Raw genomic sequence first — 21,971 nt, forward strand, 5'->3', positions numbered from 1 at the left:
TTATTACAGAGTTTATTTTGTGAATGACTTTTTCACCTTTCTCACCTCCCAGTTTCTGCATCACTGCACCTGAGACCGCATTCTCCTTTCCAGAGTTTTGGTATTCTTTGTACTCCACCTTGTTTTGGTGAACATACATTCCTGCTTTATACGTGTTCTTACTGTACCCTTGAGAGTGACCTAATTACTGCTAATAGGACCGATAGAAACCGGAATACGGTATAACTCAGTATGAACACAAATACTATTATGCAGCTGTGGCATTTCCCTTCAGCTATCAGACTTGTAGCCGGCCAGCAAAACACCTACAGCTTCTTAGAAAGTGGCACTGTCTTTAATAAGTAAACAGAAGAAAAATGCTTAGTGTGTAGCCAAAGTTCATCCAAGGAGAAACACGCAGCTATTAGCCAAATAACTCTATTTCCAGTCCATTAAATGTGCGATTTCTGCAGCAGAAATGATGCAAAGATTTAATTGACACCATAATTAATTCCACAGAAAGTCCACAAGCCTTTGCCAGTGTCACCATTAATCAAAGCTCCTCATCATCAAACTAAATTATCAAATTAAGTTTCATTTGCATGGAGGCTAGAAAAAAGCGGATATGAAAAGAACTTATTCCACCCAGAAGCTAATAATCAAATCTTTAGCTGCAAAAATGAACCAGACATAATGATGAGCCGCACTCTCCTGAGATTGCCTTCGAGATTTATCACCTTCGGTTACTTTGTTTTCATCAGTGTGAACCTTAAAAAAGCCCCAAAACATTAATTAATGAATCCATGTTCATTTTCTTTGAAACCCTACAATGTGCTTTGGCGCGCGCGTGAAGTTAGTTAAAGCATTCTGGTGACCCAGGCTCAATTAACTAATGAGACCTGTGCCGACACACAGGGTGGTTGTGGCTGTGCCTGTGCACATATGGTTTAGTTTGCTGCACCCTTACCCGCCAACTCGCGCAGCCTTGGGCGTTCTTCCGTCGCTCGGCTGTGTGCGTTACTCTTAAGAGTCACCTCATAAATCAGGAATGAACCGGGGATATACAACAGAGGGGAAAAGTGGATGCACAGGAGACGAAGCAAAGCTTATTCATTCTACAGTAAATAGCCGGTCTCTCTTTTAACGCCTTTATTCAACGAATACTGAGTGCATTGAATGTATTTTCTTTCCTACAAAAGGGAGATACGATTTTCAATATCCGGCTAAATCGCCCCAGTGGTTCTAGATAACACAGCACCATACCAGGCACTATTCCACGGAGCTCTGTACTATCTGTTGTTACTAGTAAGCACACACATTTATAATGCACCACCCTACTGCCCATTCACTCGAACTGCGAACGGTTCAATCCCAGAGACTGCATCTCTCTTGAGTGACCAAAGGCCACGAAACGTATTACAAGGGTGCAGCGGTCTCTCCAGGAGTTCTATGTGATATGTGGTGCATACAAAGGCAGGTACAATTGTCTACTGTTTGCAGTAAGTCATCTTCATTCGACTTTCAAAGTTAAAAACAAGGGAAAAATCTCTCGGCTAGAATTTACTCTTTTATTCCACAAGGAGGGCTGACTTCGCTTGTCAATACTTTCCAGTGCATCAATCATAGCCACATGGTCGTATGCATTCTTCAGTTCTAAGCAAGCCCTTTATACCCAAACCCCTGTTTGTGCAGGCACAGACCATCTATGGAAAATGCATCTTAATACAGACATATTATCAAACTAGGAAGTGATTGATGAACATGGTCTACTGCCTTATCTGCAGGACAAGCTCAACTCAAACAAACCTGCAACCGTAAGTCTAATTACCTACTATTCATGACTAAAAGCAGTAATAACACAAACAAATGACAAAGTAAGTAAATGTACCGCTCACATCAGTATGCCTCCAGGCATCACCTTGTAGTTCATCTAAATAAAATATCCTCATGATGGCTTGATCTATACACCATCTTTAAACATGTGAGGTCTTCAATAATACGTAAAACCAACGCTGGTGCGGACTGAACATTTAAAGGTATGTACCTGCTAACATAGGTTGACATCGAAACGCAGGGTACTCCTGGGGTTTCCATTGGTTCTCGAAAGAATATCCAATGGGAAGTTTAACAAGTAGCATATACATATAACTGGAGCATCTTTATGTCCAGGGTTCCAAGTGCTCCCTGAGAACCCTCTTGCAAAAACAAAACATTCAGGAACGTCGCCAAACCAGAGGGTATGGTAGTCAACCATTAGCATAACGTGCGCTATCTATCCTGCAAAATAAGAGTACCAGTCATCACCATGTCTATTACCTCCCATCCACCAAGGTGCGAAAGGAAGGCACTTGGAACGATGGGAAATGAAGCCCGCAAATCCTGTTCAATGGCGCAAAAGCATAGCAGGTAGGATAATGAGGTAGAAGAAGGAGCTACCACTCTTGGCGAGTGACAAGAACATTATTGATATGTCTGACAAGTTTAACATAAGACATCATCTATCTTACCCCAACAAAACTAATGAAAAATTATACTGTAATAAAATATGTTCACCACTCACAGGGGTAACACAATCTGCATTATGCTGGGACCCATATCTTTATCATTGGTTGACTAACAAAGAGCTGGAATACGTAGAAAATTTGCTTTGGCAAACAAATTACGAAAATCACTATTTTTGGATTTTCACAAGAACAAATCGTTGTATGATGATATCGATGATACTCTAAGTGCGCTGATACTGACATTTCATAATTTTGCTACCAGAGTCATCACTTAAATCGCATATGTTAATCTGATATCTAAAAATCTTTTTTTTTTTCAAATGTATGATTGATGAGCCATATGTGACAAGCTGACATCGCTTGAAAGCTACCTACAGAGAAACAAAATAATGTATCTTTCGGACAGAGCTTGGTGTGTGCGGGTGAAGCCCCAGTGGAGGATTGGGCTGGCCCCCTCACCACCAAAATTATCAAAAGAAGCAGGAAGCGAGAGGTCAAGGCACAGATAACTTTGCAGGTAAAGTATGGGGGCTGCATGTTTGTCTACTGTTAAATATCTTGGCTTTGGTAGGAAACATGAATGGGATTTCTTCGTTTACAGGCCAGACTCGCACAATGATGTGCTTTACATAGAACAAAACAAATTCTGTATTTTAAAGAGGGAGTGACAAACCAGTATTTTGAAGTGCATAATCTACCTGCATCGCTGCCAACTTTCACATTTGTTAACGCATGCTATTTCTAAGTATTCATTGTTATCATGTGTGAACTTTTTTTCTTTTGAGAGTTTTATATAGAGCAAACTGCACCCAAGGACATCAGGTATCAGAGCGCTTTACATGAGCAACAGTTTCGTTACAGACTGACACATTCATTAGGTCTCGCCTACGCAGCGCGTATGCGCTGCATAGGGAAATTACCTTTAGTAATCACTTCAGCTATGCAGGGAAAAACGTGCAATCGTTGCATTGCTTTGAATGGCAACACGTGCACGTTTGGCGATTTCCTTGCGGGAGCGAGCTTTGACAGATGGTTCCTGCCCCCTCCCGCAAGGGAATCCGGCACAGGCCCCCTCCTCTCTTCCCCTCCCCCTGCTGCCTCCTCCTCTTTCGGCGCACGCGCTTGTTTCTTCCAATAGTACCTTAATTGTAGGGTTCACAGATTCCCTTGGGTGTGCCCAAATGTACTTTAGGGTCCAATACCCAGATTAGCTGTATTCCCTGCTCACATGTCGAAAGTAAAGTTCAAGAACTCTATTTAACCGTGTAGTTGTAAAAGCGTGCATGTGAATACAACAGCCTTTGACCGAAAATAGCTTCATATTGCTGTTTATGCAATGCCAAACTCTCGAGACCACAGTCCAGAATTACCCAGGTAGAGCATTATTTTAGAGTGATTTTCTTTTCCCCTTACTCCTCATTAATAGATGTCTTTTGTCCCGCAATGTTGGCGAGCTGGTTGAAAGCGTGAGCCCTTCTTGTCCCTCACAACCAATTAGATAAGAGAAAACATTTTGTTAAGAGGGAGGAAAGTGAGATTACCTTATAATGGATGGAGATACTCTTCTCTTCTTACCAGATTGGCTGATTGACCTCTTGTCAATTATTAATTGGTTGCAACAACAGAAGGCTTGCATTTTGTGAATTGTGATTGGCTGAGAAAACATACCAGCTAGTCATTGGCTAAGAGGTTCAAGAGTATGCATGTTACCCAACAAAGCATTTAGTTGCTGCACACCCCACCTTCCATCAGGAGGGGGTGAGATAGCTGAGAAGAGAGTGCCGCCATGCCTACTTTTTACTGGATGAACTGCGTGTCCTTATTTGCCTTAGTGAATTTACACACAAGTCAGCTGGAATATTCTAATGATCCGTGTAAACCGGATCGCTGCTGGTAGGTACTTTCCCTTAAGGTTTCAATCACACTTCGTCCCTGTCCTATTTGGCAAGATCCATCGAGAGCCATCCGGTCAGTACCTTTGTCAAGCGCTCCCAACCCCAGGTGCCCTGCCCTTCCCCACTCCGACCTCAGTGGCTCCTGCCTGGAATGTCCCTCTCCTGCTACCCTGTCAAGGAACTGCACCACCGCCTGGGCCGCCACTAGTGCAGTGAGTGCGATTTGCAGCTCTTGGTTGTTGAGAGGAGGTGCCGACTGGTGCGCGGTGATGGCCTGGGATGCCCCCGGACTGACCCCCTACCACTCTGCGAGGCCGAACTGTCCGGTTCTGCACCGTAGATCCATGGGAGCGGTGCTGAGCCTCCTCTAGTTTTGCCAACAGCTCTGTGGGACTGCGGCTGGCCATCTCTCATCGCCACACAGTTTGTGATGGAGCTTCGCTGCAGCCTTCTAACTCGCTGCCCCCTGGCCTCACCTGATAGTTTGGGGTTGCTATTGGATGCTTGTTATTTTTAAGTCCGCTGAGAAGGTGGAGGAAAGCTCCTTGGTTTACTACCAGAGCTCCCCTTTAAGCTAATTAGAATGAATTGGACGTGAAGGTGAAAGTACAGCCTTCAATTTGGCGTTTTAAGCCTTTCTGTTTGTAAAAGTAATCGTATGCTTCGTCTCGCATACATAGGTTTTGAAAAATTTTACTTGGTAGTTGTAAATGCTTCTCTTTTGGATTTGTAGTGCGTCTCGAACAGGTTACTATTTCTATATAGTCAATTATTCATTATTAATAAAATGCCCATGTTTTGAACGTTCCATCGTAAATGTCCCCATTGCACCCTGACACGATGTGACTGGGCTGTGTACTAGGAATTTGAGCAAGTCTAACTTTACTCGCTCAAATTTGAAAGGGCATAAGTTGTTCCTGGAGAGCTTTACTTGAGCAGGTACTGAGTAACTGTATTTAACTTCATTTTGGTAGGAAACGTGCCTGCAGTTTTTACTATTAGTGGGAGACTACCGGCTCTTCCCAGAGGCAGACAGGTACTCTTGGATAGTTAGTACTTGTATTTGTTCCAAGCGCTGTAATCATGGTATTCGTTACTAAAATATTTACGGCAGCCTGTATGTGGGTTTCGGTCTTTCTGGTCTGGACGGTAACTATTTTGTGAGGGAGTGAGTGGTCTGTACCCAAGTTTAGCTGTTTACGTATGTGAACAACTTTTAATTTTGTGTATATTCTAATGAAGCATGAGGACCCTCTAAAGTGAACAGTGGCAGGTACTGTCTTGGAGATCAACAATTCGTACAACACTCCCCCTTTCAGCACTGACAGCAGATGGTTTTAGTGCATCATTTTTCAGTAAAGCAAACGTTTCTTCATTGCGTAAAGTAAAACGTCTTTAATCCAGCTTGTCCATACTGCAGCATACTTTTTAGGTCGAGCTATTTATAGCTCTGACATATTGTAGGGGAAACAACACTCTTGAACAAGCGGATTCCAAGCAGATTCCTCCGAATGCATGTGATCTATTGAAGCGTGACGCTTCGCCAGCGCGCGCTTGGCCTCACTCACACCCCATATGCTCGTTCCCTCCCACTCGCTCACTCCCCTGCTCCCTCGCCCCCCCCACCCCCATTCAACTTGATTCGCTCTCATGGTTACCTCTTGTTACGCTCTTATGATTACCTCTTGCCTGTATCACATCACCTCATTATATATTTTCCCTTCCTTTCTCCTGGCCCTGTAACTTCTGCCCTTCATTTCTCCATCTTTGCCTTTCCATGTTTTCCATATTGCCCTTACTACCAACACTTCCCCCTCTAACTTGGGACTCTCATCTGCCTTTCACCATTTGTTTCTCGCTGTGTCTCTCCCTTTTGCTTCTCTTACCTGTGTTTTTTGTTTGTTTCATTTTATTGCTAAATCACTCTTTTTTCCTTCTCATTCTTTTTCCGCTTTATCTCCCCAGTTCTCTTCTCTCTGTTCCACGCGGTCCCCCTCTCTCGTGCCTTCCTCTCCCTTCACCCTCACCCCAGTGCTCTCTCCATGTCTCTCCCACAAGCCGCAGCCTCACTGCCAGTCTCACAAGAAGAACAAGGCGGCCCTGGTGATCCAGAGCTGGTGACGCTGCGCACAGTTCCACCGGCGTGAATGGCGCTGCGTGTGGGTGCTCTCGCAGTACACCCGGTGCCCCGTACATTAACTCTACAACTGTTAGATGAATATTACTCACTCTACAGCTTGTTTTTCCTTTTGACTCAAATTGCGAGTTATATAATTTCACTGTTGGGGCTGGATAAAGAGTCTTGCGAACAGGGTATTTATTTAATGCGATTTTATATGGCGCAAACATTACCCGAAGGTGTCAGAGCGCTCCAGAGGTACTCCATTCCAATTGCGATGGCATACCCTCTGCCCGCCTCATTTAGAGTTGGGCCGGCAGGTAGTTTTCCACTGGCAGAGCCAGATGTTAGCGCTTGTTACACTCTCCCCCGAACCTCTTTCCACAATGTATCGCCTTCCTTCAGGCAGTCATCCCTCAAAGCACAGCGCTCTCCCAAGCGCCTCGCTGCCCCTCCCCACCTCCTCGTCAGCTTCCGTGCCCCCCAACCTTTTCTATCCCTCCTCTCTGCCCCATTCCGTCACAATTTATCACTCCACTTTTGTTCTGGCGCCACCCAAGATCCCCTCTCCGCACTGCTGCATCTGTAAATTCAACCCCCCCCTTCCCTGCCAAGTTCTTCTCCCCTTTCACATCTGCCCGCTTTTAATTACTTATTTAGTTGTGCACATTTCACATTTTGCATGGCGCCCGTTTTTAATTATTTATTTAGTAGCAAGCATTGCTTGTTTAGTGGAACCAGCTTTTACAAACATTTTTTGTGTTTGAGCGGCATCCAAGAGCACCTGGCTGCACTGCTAAATCTGTAAATTTAAACCACCGTTCCCTGCCAGGTTCTCCTCCCCTCGTGCTTCCCGTGACTGCCCATAGTCCCCACAGCTGTTAGCACTCCTACAATACGGCCTTCTTCAAACAAGCATTTGCAATGCAATAGGTCTCACATTTACGCAAGTTTAAGCTATTTCCATTGTAAATGCCAATGCCTTTTATTTATGTTTTACAAACAAAAACATAAATAAAAGGCATTGTCATTTACAATGCAATAGCACAAACACACATAATTGCGAGACCTACTGCATAGCACCACTCAACGCCACAGCAAACCTCAACGCCACAGCAACACTCAGTACCACAACGCCACAGCACCCCTCCACGCCACAGCACCCCTCCACGCCACAGCACCCCTCCACGCCACAGCCCCCCTCCACGCCACAGCCCCCCTCCACGCCACAGCACCCTCAACGCCACAGCACCCCTCAACGCCACAGCACCCCTCAACGCCACAGCACCCCTCAACGCCACAGCACCACACAACGCCACAGCACCACACAACGCCACAGCACCACTCAACGCCACAGCACCACTCAACGCCACAGCACCACTCAACGCCACAGCACCACTCAACGCCACAGCATCACTCAACGCCACTGAATGCCACAGCATCACTCAGCACCACTGAAGGCCACAGCATCCCTCAGCACCACTGAAGGCCACAGCATCACTCAGCACCACTGAAGGCCACTGCATCACTGAAGGCCACAGCATCACTCAGCACCACTGAAGGCCACAGCATCACTCCGCACCACTGAAGGCCACAGCATCACTCAGCACCACTGAAGGCCACAGCATCACCCAGCACCACTGAAGGTCTCAGCATCACTCAGCACCACTGAAGGCCTCAGCATCACTCTGTGCAACCATACAACAACTGGTTCTAATATGTTCTCTCAATGTTTCAAACTTTATTACAAATGTCACAAAAAGATGTTAATATTTCACTTCTGTTCTTAGATTTATCACAATAAAATACACAGAACATAATCTTCCCAAAAGTTATTTACAAAAGTTTAAGCTATTGCCATTATAAATTACAATACCTTTTATTAAGTACGAATTATTAAAAAAAATAAAAGCAATTGTTATGTGTAATATTAATACATCTAAGTCGTGTAAATACAACACATATTGCATTACAAATGCTATAGGTGTCACGTTTGCGAAAGTTAAAACTATTGGCATTGTAAATGACAAAGCTATTAATTTCGCTATTTTCAAAACCAACACATAAATAAAAAATGTGTCATTTACAATACCAATAGCTTAAACTTTCATAATGCGAGACCTATTGCATTTTAAATGCTTGTTTCAATTGTTCACTGGTGGACTCGGGATAATTTCAAGAACTCCAAAATGTTGTCTTGGCAACTATACATTCAGTGGCCACGAGCTGTTGTACTTGTTCGTTCGAGGTGCCAAAACAGGGTCACAGCAAAAGGCCGATTTGTATTAACATTACCTCTAAACACGTGCTGCAAAGGAATGCAGATGCCCCCGAAAGAAATGACTTCTATTCTGGGCAAATACATCCTTGATTATTATTCAAAGTATTTTGTAACTTTAAAAACGCGAATGAGCGAATCTGTAGTACAATTCTGTAACCTAGTGGCTTCCTCCGCGTTAATACTATAAGCGCGCTTCGTTCACGGTAAATAAATAATTACAGATCGGTGTGTGGCCTGTAAAACGTCATCAATGCACGACGTGGAGCAGATTAATGCGCGTGGACAGAGTTATATAGTTCACGGCGCTTTAAACGACCTGCCAATAAACCAGCAAAGAATCTACACAGAGACACCTACAGAGATTTAAACTACTTGCAAAAGGAAATATAAGTATAATAAAAATACAATAGCCTAATGGATATAACAGGCAGTGAGCAGGCTGCCATACACTGTATGTATTTAACAAGAGAAATGCACATCGTTAAATGCTTCCTTTGTAATGCATAGATCACAGATGCAGTAGAGGCGGCGCATGTAAGAGGTGGGGAGTACAGAGGAGAAGGCAACATCAGTTAGAGAAGTGACAGCATAAAAGGGGAGCGTGGAATTGCAGAGGGCAGTGAGACTATGGAGCATAGTCTGGGTTCAAGCGGGAGGTTCAAATACTAAATATACTTACGCACAATAATGAAGCTCTGCTGTGCAGTGTAAGCTAGTTGCACCCCAGGGCCCCAATACTGGTTTCGGCGTCAAGTCATTACATTTATATGAAGGCAGACTTACAGATTTTTTTTCTTTACACATCAGAGTCACAACCACTAACAGTAGCGCCTTGCAGATATGTTCAGGGGATGTATTCAGTGCACTATATAGGAAGGGACATGGCATCTTAGTCGTAATTACCATCGGACCCTTTGTATCCTATTGGTAGAGGATGCAGCCTTGCAGTTAGAGCTGTTAACCTCGAAGCTGGGGAACCGTGTTCGAATCTCGGCAACAACAATGCTCAACATCCTCTGATTCTGGGCAAATCACGTAATCTTCCAGTGCCTAACAAAAATGAATGTGTCTGTCTCTAATGAAACTGGTGCTCATGTAAAGCGCTCTGATACACAATGTCTCGGGTCTAGTTCGCGCTATATAAAACTCTTAAAAAATATTGTCACTGGGCGGGTGTTTTATACAATGTGCTTGCACCTGATTTAACCAGTATTGGTATCAATATCCCTACAAAATATCCAGATTTGCAACACAAAAACTGAAATGGTTTTAACAATATGCGGAAGAAAATATGGAGGGGCTGCAGGCATAAATGTTTTCCCTTTGGTCTCAAGTGAAGTACAATGATTCTAAACTATCAGTAGACTGGTTATAGCAAGCTGGAACATCACTGAAAGGAGCGCTATGGACGTGTTAACAAGTGGCACGCCGGTGGCGCAAGGGGCATGTAAATAAGCCCCTTTAGTTCTGTCACCAAAGCCGTCGGTTCTGGATGACGTTTCAACTTGGGCCTTTTCCTATTTTTTGCCTATAAAAGAGCTGCAGTTAAAAAAGAAACCAGCACTGGCATAGCCAATAGTTCTCGCCTTTGGGACCTTATAAGTGTTTCTCCATAGTAGAGCCATGACATGAGTTTTTTCAATACATTGAGAGACACATGAGCTGGACCGTTTGGATTTGGAACAGCAAGTTGCCATTTATTAACAACGCGGAAATTCAATTTTTGACTTGACTGAACTATCTATGACAAAAATTCCTCATCCGATTTACAGTTGAGATTTGAAGTTGTCAAGGCTAAAGAAATTGTACTGTTTGGTCCTGAGGAAAACCCTAGAACGAAGAGGGTTCGAAACGAGTCGACCTTGCGTTTTTTACCGAACAAACATTTGTAAAATGTCTAGTTGTGCATTTTTGGAAAGTTTGTTTCCCTAATATTAGAAATTTATTGGCACTTTGGGTTATTCACAAAAAACAGTAGTTGTAAAATTGTATGTTGTTTGGTTTAGGTAACTTGGTCCAAGAAAGTGATAACATTTGTAAGGGACCAGATGTTGGATGTGGGAGTCGAGTGAGTGTGGTTGTGACTAGGTTTGGAGGAAGTGTGCGGATGTTTGGAATTTTTTTGCGAGTGACATTTGTGAAGTGAGTGCAGAGTGTTGTGTCTTTTTGAAATTGTTTGTTTACTTTAGAAAAATTGGTTGTGTCTTTTTGTGATATTGTATATATTTCTTGAATTGTGATTTACATAAAAAATAATGACATAAATCAGAAAATTATTCTAAAATAAAAACTATTGAATAGATCCTGCTGTCATTGGCGAGTGTTCATGCGCCGTGGTTGCACTTGGGTGATAAAAATCATCAGTATTGGCATTTTGTATTGTTTTTGTTGTTTAAACACTTATAAGGTCCCAAAGGCGAGACCTATTGACTATGCCAATGCTTGTTATTGTTAGGCACAGGGGGATTAAGTGATTTGCCCAGAATAACAGGATGTTGAGCGTCCCTGCCAAAACTCGAACCTGGTTCACCAGCTTCGAGGTCGACCGTTCTAGCCGTAAGATTACATCCTCTCCCCTTTCAAGTGCTTTATATGGGTCACTACCATTTATAATGTTGTTGAAAAAACAGTTATGGTAATGCAATTATATAGATCCCCGTTTGTTCAAATGAATGGTCAAACTGCTTTAAAACAGTACAGAATGCACGAGGCTTACTGCAAAAGCCTCAATTGGCCAAAGATATGAGATTCAAAGATTAGTGGATGCATGCTAGGTATGTAATGGGCTCATTGTCTTCCCCCACAATGTAAGGCCTGTAAACGTCAATATTTTTACAATTCGCAACAAAATAATCTGGAAACTAATTAAAACCATTGATGTCCTCTTCCTCAGATGGATGGAAGAGATAGGCCCTGGCAATATTCTAACTGGAAAACTCTAGATTATGGACAGCACTTAGCTAGAGGAGTGATCATAGATGATAAGTCAAAGAATATTGAATACTATTGATCACAATGTTACTGAAGTTGGTAGGTTATAAGCGCTCTAGGCCTCACAAGATTAATGGACGGCGCCATTTAAATAGCCATAATATAAAACTAGAATAGAGGACAAGCTTCAATTCGAAGAAGGAATGAGTATACGGATGATCATGTGATGCAAGTTAGCGAACAACTCTGCTCTCCTTGGATGCTGGCTGAAAACGAATGGAGAATCAATCTGTTTTGATGTGCCTGGTGTAAAAAATTGCTCCAAGTATCCACATGCCTTTTGTGAAAGCAGGCAGTGTCGATTTTGCTTGCCAAAAGAACTTTGTATTCTGGGACACACAATTTTGATTTTAGCATTTAGCAAGGAGCTTCTCAGACACGACAATGCAAGTTCTGGTGAAAAATACATAACTGCTTGTGGTATAACATATCCAGTTTCTGGAAAAAAAAATGCTACAATTCCCTGAGAATATTTTACGTTATTTGTTCTTATTAAGGAGGTAGACATTTTTTTCTGATCGAGTGCCTGGACTTTGTTACATGCAGAAGAAACACTTGATGGACGGAATGCTGGACAAAGCAAACATTCACCTGAGTCTCAAGGATCTGGGTTTAATTCATCATTCTTTTCCTCACCACACCAACCCAGTTTGGACCCAGCCATATGCAGATCAGCCTTGACCCTGTTCCTTGGGGGAACAGTCCAGCCCGAACTGCCTAGCCAGGTTCTCCCTGGACCGGAAACAAGCATCTTGGGACTGGTTTCAGGGCATCACCCTTCATCAGCCAGGCTAGCTTAAAATCCAGTGGTGTAGTGAGCACAGGACCCACGTCTGGGCACACTCAGGGCGACATATGCTTGAGAAACACTTGATGGACGGAATGCTGGACAATGCAAACATTCACCCCCATTCACAAGGATCTGGGTTTAATCCATCATTCTTTTGCTCACCACACCATCCCAGTTTGGACCCAACCATATGCAAATCAGTCTTGACCCTGTTCCTTGTGGGAACAGTCCAGCCCGAACTGCCAAGCCAGGTCCTCCCTGGACCGGAAACAAGCATCCTGGGACCGGTTTCAGGGCATCACCCTTCATCAGCCAAGCTTTATGTTACAGAAACTTTTCTTTTATAAAGGTGACCTTATGCAAGAAGTTGGAACCATGGGAGTGAGAAACACCTGGTGTGCCTGGGCGCATGAACCACAGCATGGCTCAGAAGGTGACCGCTGAGGTTTGAGTAGCGTGGCCAGACTTGACACTGTCAAGGATAGAGTACTTGAAACTACATAGCATTATTGCAGTATTTTAGGTCATCACTTACCAACCCACATCAAAGTCAGAGCGACATTTTTTAAAGCAGTTCCTCTCACTTGGTCGTATGTGTTATTGCCGATTGCTTAAATGCGTTCAGGATCTGCTCAGAGTCTAACATTTGGGAAGGGATGAGGTGCACCCCCAGTGTCTTGTGTGTTTTTGTTGTTTTCCGTTTGTAATGAGCCCCAATGTACTCCAATATAGGCCTAGGTAGCTGCACAAACTTTTTCCTACATTTGTCCTACCTTACTCTACATAATGGCTCTGGCACCAACCTTTAACCTAGTTATGTGCAGAGTAAATGTGTGGTTTTCTTCCAAAACGAATCTAATTTATTATGCATGAGGATTCTTAGCATCATATCTTAACCCCCTACCTAGGATATACACATACATCCCTCAGCCATTCAATCGGAGCTGAGAGTGGCATGAGAGAAACAGGCATTGCAGTTTGAGGGGTCAACTATTTCCCTTTATCCGGACTTTACACTTCGGGTACAGGAGGCTTGGAGACAGTTTGCACCTCTCAAGCATCAGCTCCACGATCAGTACATTGACTATACTATGCTGTACCCGGCGAGGCTTCGTGTAAACAGACAGGGAAAATCCAAGATCTTTATAGACCCCAAAATGCTGCAGAAAGCTATTAAAGGTTGGGCTAGAGAGCGGCAGAGAAGCCCGGAGCAGAACTGTTCGGAGTGCATGCTTGATGACCAGGATTAACGCATCTGCCTACGGACTACCAGATAAGAAGAGGCTTTGAGGGTGGAATGTTGTGACTGTCTTATTTTTCTGCTGCACTGTTACGATACCCACAGCTATAATTGTGATAATGTATAAGTAGGCTCTGGGCACTGCTAATGGGTTACGAATATTGATAGCCTACCTCATTTTCATAGGGCAGAGCGGCTTCGACAAAGGGAACTCTGGAACAGGTGATAGGTAACAGAATTGTTTCCTAATGCACACATAGGCTTGATGGCAGACAGTAATGTGTATTTAGCCTAATAAGTTGTTATTGTATAGGTTGGCAACATCCGCCCACGAGTGTGCACCACCATTTGGGGTTTATTCAATTAGTGCGTAAGCATCACTGTTAAATGTTCATGTTGTTTTGGGTATTCAGGGAGAAATTTTGCCATTGTAAAGTTGGGGGAAGCTTGGCGTGGGAGGGGGTTGGTGAGGGGATGAGACTGACTAGCTATGCAGTTTTTCTAGATGTTATGCTTAGACAGGACAAGAATACCCTTAAAATAAATTACACCTTGCAGTTTGGCTCACAAATATTCGCACACTCAATGTTGCTGACCATTGATACACCGGACACTGAAGCTCACGGCAGGATTAGGGCCCTAACCTGGATTGTACAGGGCCTCATTGACCATCACAAACTGAGAAACGTGATGGCCTACCTGCTTAGACATAAGATAGACATTGCGCTCCTACAGGAAACACCTGCCCTTGGATAGCAACATGCTTCGTAGTAGAAGCTTACACAGACGCACTCACGTCCCAGGTTTCACCACACACGCTCGAGGAGTGATCACCTGGGTGAATCCTAAATCAGCCCTCAAACTCGAGCCGCTTGACTCTGACCGTGAGGGTAGAAACGCTATAGCTAGATGCTTCGGGAGGGGTTTGGACCTAATAATGGTCAATATCTGTTGCCCTAACTATGACAACCAGACATTCTACAATTCGCTAACTGAAAAGATGAGGAGACATGAGGGCCGTGTGTGTGGGTGGGGGGGGGGTGGGGGGGGGCGGTCGATCTTAATTGCGTTTTGAACCCACGATAAGATAGGTCTGGCAGGGCCATTATAGATGCATTGACACAGTTGGAACTTACTGATGTTTGGCGACAACGAAACCCAAACATAGGCGGGTATACACACTACTCTGCATTTCATAACTTGCATACCTGAATCGATTATTGGCTAGCCTCTCTGAATATATATCCCCAAGCATGGGACTGCAGTGTACCTACTGGGATCACTCCCCTATACTTCTTGTTGTTGATACTCCACAGAAACGTATACCACCCTAAACATGGTGTTTACCCCCATACTCGCTATTAGATACAATTTTTAAATCAGAATTGGCTGAGGCATTCAACACCTTCTTTACTTGTAATGTTGGATCGATAAGATTCTTTTGTGACTGTCTGGGAAACATTTAAAGTTTATATACGTGGGATAGCCATGTCTAAACACTCAGGGGTGCTCCGGGCAATCCGCAAGAGGTTAACTGATTTGGAAGGGTCGGTTAGAACATTCAAACGTCCAATAACTGATGGCTCAACAGTGGCTGACATGACAACGTTTAAAACATTATTAGAGGAGTAATATGACGCTGCGGATGCGGAGATCAAACATCTGGGCAAATATGAAACGGCGCACACTTATAGGGAGGGAGAGCGCCCGGGTGCGGTCCCGGCCTCGCTAATGAAGTAATGTAGGGAAATCACTCTAATCTCGGAGATCAGGGGTGCGGAGGTGGAGGCTATAACCGAAGAAACTGAGATAGCCTCTCGGTTCCGGCAATACTTTTTGACGTTATATGGCACGCGGCATGTGAGCGGAGAAGCTGAGATTTTAGACTATTTGTTGCAAATAAAGTTACCCTGGCTAACCAACGAACACCGTGAATACTTGATGTGATAGCTGGAGCTTGAGGAAATCTCCTCAGCACTAACTGGGATGAAATCTGGCAGCGCCCCAGGTGTAGATGGCCTAACGGTTAGTTTTTATAAAGAATTCAAAGATCTGCTGATCCCTCACCTAGAAACTCTGTTCGAAGAGATGTATGCGGATGGAATTATGCCGTCCTCTAAGAGGTAAGATCCTCAATTTAAAACATCACATCCGATTGAGTCTTGCTGTATTTTGAGTGAGTTTTCTGACATCATTATTCACCTTCCTCACATATCAGTACCCGGACGGGTTCTCATGTGAGTAACTTCTTTTCCTTTCTTTTTCCACATGTGGCACACAAATCAAGAGACTGCCCAGTTACATCCTCAGTACCTTCTTATTACATGACCTTTTCACATATTTCTTGCATTTGTGCCGGTATATGGGCCTAATGCCTTGTATTTTCTTCATTATATGTCCCTTCATCATTAGTCATGAAGAGACCCTACACCAGAGGTCTTCGAACTATTTTGGTCTGAGCCCCCCTTAAGCTAAATTTTGGGAAGTTGGGCCCCCCGCTAAACCTATAGGGCAAGGAATTGGGTAGTGGGAGAGATGATCACAGGGGTCAGGGATCATGAGGCCATTTCAGGGGCGATTTTCTGTAGCTTGCAATCCACACTAAATGTAGCATCAAACAAGAGCAGAATTGACCACAAACACTACTGCCCGTAATTGGGGTGCTGTGGGCCCCAATGCACTCCACCTGCTGCACTACTGATGGCTGTAGCCCTGAGAAAAAAGCTATTTCCTTCTTTCATTTCTTCTCCACCATATCTGACCATCACTTCAATCTCAAAACGGGTCCAGTCTGCCTGAAAGAAAACCAGCTACTGCATGTTTCCCCAGTTGTTTTGCGCAAATGGCACCATCTGCCCTAATGCTAGCAAGGCAATTGAGCCCTCCTGCCCAAATTCTATTGTAAAACATTCATAATTGTGATGCAGTGCGCCCCTTGGCAAAAGTGTCACTGTACTTGCTTCACTAATGTCAGCTGCTGCCTTGCTGTTGCCTCGGACCTTTATCAACATGGGATCCCATCTCACACCAACCCTCTCCCTCCAATCCATCCTCATCCTCTCTTCTCACTGATGCCCAAATCAAGGTGTCACCTCTGTATAATTTCCCCTCTCCCTTGGGTGATTACTCCAATGCTTAAAGAAACACTGGCACAGGAAGTGTGCCCCAGACCTCTTAAGCAGCTGCAACATCAAAGATGCCTACAGCTCTGCAAAGCAGGCTGTCTACTCTGCCCACTCACTGGGCAACTACTTATAGGTCAGATGCCCAAAGCAGGCTTTCTGGAAAAAATAACCACACGAATAGCAAATTTAGCCCCACTTCATTCCGCTGCTTGGGCCCTGTTCCATGCAGAACAATGGTGTCCTGGGCCCTAATGCTAGCAAGCAAAATGCACCCCATATTCTTTTTCACAGAAAGACTGCCATAACTGAGATCTAGACCCCACTCACAGAGTGTGTGTGGAGGTGTAGGGCTCATGTGCTGCAAAACAGATATAGAGCTAAAGGAACATGACTTCTCACCAAGGTGCCCGCTACCTGAAAGAAATGCAAATGTGTGGAATGGTTGGAGCCAGTGTAGGCTTCAATTAATAAAGACAAATACTTATTCTTTCGGAGGGGAAATCTATGTGTCCATTAAAATACCCTTTTAATGGGCATATATCAAATATTTACATTAGATATAGTCTGGATTCTTATCACTAAAATGTATATTTTTAAAGCACTTGTTTTTATCTTAAACAGTATTTTGCTGCAGTCTGTTTTATACAGTGTAATACAGTTTTAAAACAATAACAGTCACAGTGCTTTCTGTCACAGACTGGTACCTTGTAACACTGTAAACAAGCCACTATTTCTCATTGCACCAATCAGGATTTAATTCTGTGACTCAGTCGTCACACACGAAGACAGCTGCTGTGATCACATTAGCTAACTGAGGTTTGATAAGGTAAAACAGTATTTCCTTTTGGTTAGTTTAACTGGCATTAATTTTTCCACTGAGGTGTGTGCGTCTTTATTAGAAATATAATTACATCTTCGAAAATAGAACAAAAATTCGATATTGCATTTTACAAAAATGTAATGTAGTCTCGCAGATAGTAAGATGTAGTTTTTATGACAAACCAGATGTCTCTTAACTGCATAACCTCAAAGTCCTTTTACAATGCTCACTGTGGTGCAATAATTGTGTGCAGGGCAAGAGACCATCATGTCTGTCAATGCCCCAACGAGCATGCTAGGTGACAAATGCCATCCATTTACCACTCTCCTGCCTGCAATCTCCACACTTGAAAACAAAATTGGAAACATTGAACGCACTTTGTCCTCACCAGCTCCTGTCCTGTGAGGTTGTACTTGTGCAAAGTTTATTTTTCACAAAAAAGAAACATCCATGTTTGTTTCTGCCTCCCAACAAGTAGTTCTTAAAGACTTGATTCAAAGTCCTCTAGTAACAGCTTAAAAGGCATACATGCATTTTAGTTTGGTAGCAAGTGTTCACAATCCTCAAAGATGTAAAATGGCTATATAAAAAGCATTTTCTCTGGATAAAACCTGCCTTAATGTTAGGCAGTCATTATTAGTGAGTGGCAGTTTGTCTGTTTTCGCTAGTCACTGATCGGATTGCAGCCAACCATCTCCTGTGATGCATGTCATGTGTAGGAAGCCATCTTCATCCTTATGATTGATACACTTCTGAAATTGTGACAGACATGGACGGTAAGGTCTTGTTATTCACTATAAAGAAAAAAGCCTTTCAATGACCAAGGGCAGTTTGGATGGAAGCTCACTGTTTATATAACCCACCTCACCTTACCGAGTTGCTAAACATTTCCACAATTTAAACAGGATTGGGTTTTAGTTTCATTGCAGACTTTCCATTCCCGGTCAGATTTACGCTGTTGCCTGTGGACCTCTACGCCTAATGGACAGTTAATTGATGATATGTGCTCAATTGTGTGCGTGTTGTTACATGCAGTTATTCCAAGGTTAACAGAAAACAATGGAATGCCATCTTTTTTCTTCTCTTTAACCTACACTTTGACCCCAACTTCACACTCACTTGTCTCCCCAGTGCCACTTAGTAGTACAGTCCTTTCTCTTTTTTTGTGGCGTTTAACTGCTGCATGTAAATGAAGACCGCCTTGAAGGTCGCCTTTCGAGCTTCCAGGCTATCTTCATTTACATTTAATTGCAGACCTATTTGTACCCCCCTGGCAACACATCCCCGCCCCCCCGGGGGGCACGCCCCACAGTTTGAAGACCTCTGCCTTACACTGACTATAGGGTCGAACCGCCGTCGACAAACAGAAGAAGCGAACCACTACACAGCACATGTCATTGCATATTGCAGCTGTCTACATAGAGATTATTCTTGTTAATGGTGGACTTAAAACATTGTGGAAACCTTGTATATAGAAATTCAAACTGTCACTTAATTTTGGGTTCCCGTTCTCACTGGGGACAAAATGCACTAATGTTTTTTGATTTTCAAATTATGTTTATATTGCTTTTGGTCCCAAAATTTATAAAAATGTTACATGAATTCTCCTGTGTTAGTGTTTCTTTCGCCCTCTGTCATTGAGGTACCCTCTAAAATATTGCAATTTTGCCTCTTTTATTACAAAGGTATCTTATCAATCCAGAGGAACCATTGTTTTTCCGTATATAGCGATTACCCTGGTTCCATACTGAGTAGGGTTCCCCTGTTTTCCTTCCTTGCCTCTATGAGAGAGGCGATCATAGTTGCTATTCTGAAGCCAGACAATCCACCTTCGGACTGCTCCTCGTACCGGCCACTGTCGCTACTAAATGTGGATACCAAAATCTATGCTAAGATTCTGGCAACTCGGCTTGCACCCTTGGTCGCTCTACTCATAGCTCCGGAACAAGCTGGATTAGTTCCTGGTACAAACTGGTTACATAACTTGAGAATGGTGTTTGGGGCAATGCAGCAGAACCGACCGGATGTACAAGCCATAGCAGTGTTTTTAGATATGGAAAAGGCTTTTGACTCTGGCGAATGGCATTTTATGTGACAGGTGTTGACACCAATGGGGTTGGGGGGTATATTCCTACAAATGGTTGCAGTTTTATAGAACACTCCTACTGCAGGAGTCAAACTATATGCGTTGGTAGCGGAACCACTAGCTTGCACACTACGTGAATACCATCGCCACAGAGGTATATGATTACCAGGGTACGCCCTGATTCTCTCAGCATATGCAGATGATACACTGCTTTACGCCAGAGACCCGGATACTAATCTGTCTCCCATACTCAGGGAAGTTGTGCAGTTTGGTACGTGCATTGGGGCCTTAGGGTTAACTAGACAAAATCAATCATCTTTCCCCTCACTTTGGCAACTGCGCCGATTGGGCCGGATTGCCCACTGCAGTGGTCTTCGGAACAAGTTAGATACTTAGGAATAAAAATACACACGGACTCGGAGGTAGTGTTCCACAAGAACTATGGAGTTGTTGTTAATAAGCTGGAAAAAAAGATTGATAGGTATATGCGCCTCCTCCTCTCGCTGCTAGGCCAGATTTCGATCATGAAAATGGTGATATTCCCCCGTTTCTTGTTTCTATTTTCCAATATTCCTAGGGTCATCCCGGGGTCTTTTTTCCGCACTCTCACTTCCCTCCTAATCAAACTGGCTTGGGCTTGAAAACAGGCCACAGTTAAATGGGATGTCTAGACTCTCCCCCACCGTTTTGGAGGTCTGTGAGCCCCAGACTTAGATCAGTATTATAGAGTGGCACAGGCAGCCCATGCGCACTATTGGAAGCATAGTCCACCAGGCACACCCCATAATCAGATAGAAAGTGTGGCGATGGCACCACTCCCGTTACCCGCTATTTTTTTTACCTGTACGGATCTCTGGATGGGAATTTTTGACTCAATAAATGTGACTAGACGTACATGGCAGCACTTGCTCAAGCTAGAAGCTGGAGCAATACTTTAACCCTTTCCTTGCTGCCGTCGGGCATTGGCCGACAGCAGCACTACATCCCCGGTGCTGCCGTCGGCCAATGGCCGACGCGGCCCCACCCGCTCACGGAAACGCCCGCACCGAGGCGGAATTACCGCCGCGGTTACCGGGTTAATCCCCACTTGCTCCTCTGGAGTGGTGCCGTTGGCTACCCCCGTGCAGAGATAGAGGAGTGAAGAGAGCACTTGAAGCTCTAGAGATAGTGAAAGTTGGAGATATATTCATGGAAGGTAAAGTTAAGACATGGGAAGAACCTGAGGCGCCAGGCGCACATACTACATTCCTGCACAGGCTCCAATTCCATAGAACTAGACACGCCTTGGCAGATATTCTGGGTGGCGATATGGAGGAACCTCCGGACATTGCTGCACTCCCATACGTGATAAAAACTGCATCCCCCATACATATAGTGTCCAAAATATACAAATTAACTATGTGGTTTCGGAAAACCTTTTACACCAAGGCGAGACTAGCATGGCAAACTGACCTAGACAGAGAACTAGAAGACAAGACCTGGCGATATTGCTGCACTAATACCAAGCGGATATCACTCAATGGGAAAAACAGGCGAAACCATTTTAAATCCCAAAACAGGGTATATTGCACCCCTGAAAGTTTAAGCAGATATGGCCGGTGCGCGACGTTGGGGTGTTACCGCTGTGGAGCACATCTGGTGGACTTCTTGCACTTGGCTTGGAATTGCACTGAAATGACTGGCTTTTGGGCGCTTGTGTTTAAAGAGGTAGGCGACATTATCGATAGGCAACTTGCTCCAGATCCTCTTCTTGCCCTACTGGGCTATTCCAGGCAATTGCCAACGGCGGTTCGCAGACTAGTAGACATGAATATGCTGATAGCTAGGCGAAGGGTGGCTATGTGCTGGATGAGAGGACGGCACCTACCATTACGGAGTGGTCCAGGGACATGATCTACTGCAGCACGTAAACAGAGAACTATAGCGAACTACTCCCGCCGCACAGACACCCTAAAAACTTTTGTGCACTATACAAAACATATCAAATGGCTAAGGAAAGTGAGACGGCAAGACCTAATTCTGCTGTAGATGAGATAGGGGAGGAGTGAGGGGAGGAGCACTTACACAGTTACTTGACACAGAGGGGATACATAATGATCAAATTCTGGCTAGGATTCGGCCTGCCGCCACTGTGGGCACTG

General features: G+C 44.1%; 1 protein-coding gene and 1 pseudogene across 1 annotated transcript in view; both read right to left on the reverse strand.

Annotated features, from left to right (window-relative positions):
- The window catches only part of NUDCD1 (NudC domain containing 1), a 469,559-nt gene that overhangs the window by 234,128 nt on the left and 213,460 nt on the right, over positions 1 to 21,971 (reverse strand). The gene's annotated exons all lie outside the window — the stretch shown is intronic.
- LOC147724575 (microtubule-associated protein 1 light chain 3 gamma pseudogene) lies at positions 18,367 to 18,682 on the reverse strand (annotated as a pseudogene).

This window comes from Lissotriton vulgaris, chromosome 4_1 (genome assembly GCF_964263255.1).
Source record: "Lissotriton vulgaris chromosome 4_1, aLisVul1.2, whole genome shotgun sequence".
Classification (NCBI taxonomy): domain Eukaryota; kingdom Metazoa; phylum Chordata; class Amphibia; order Caudata; family Salamandridae; genus Lissotriton; species Lissotriton vulgaris.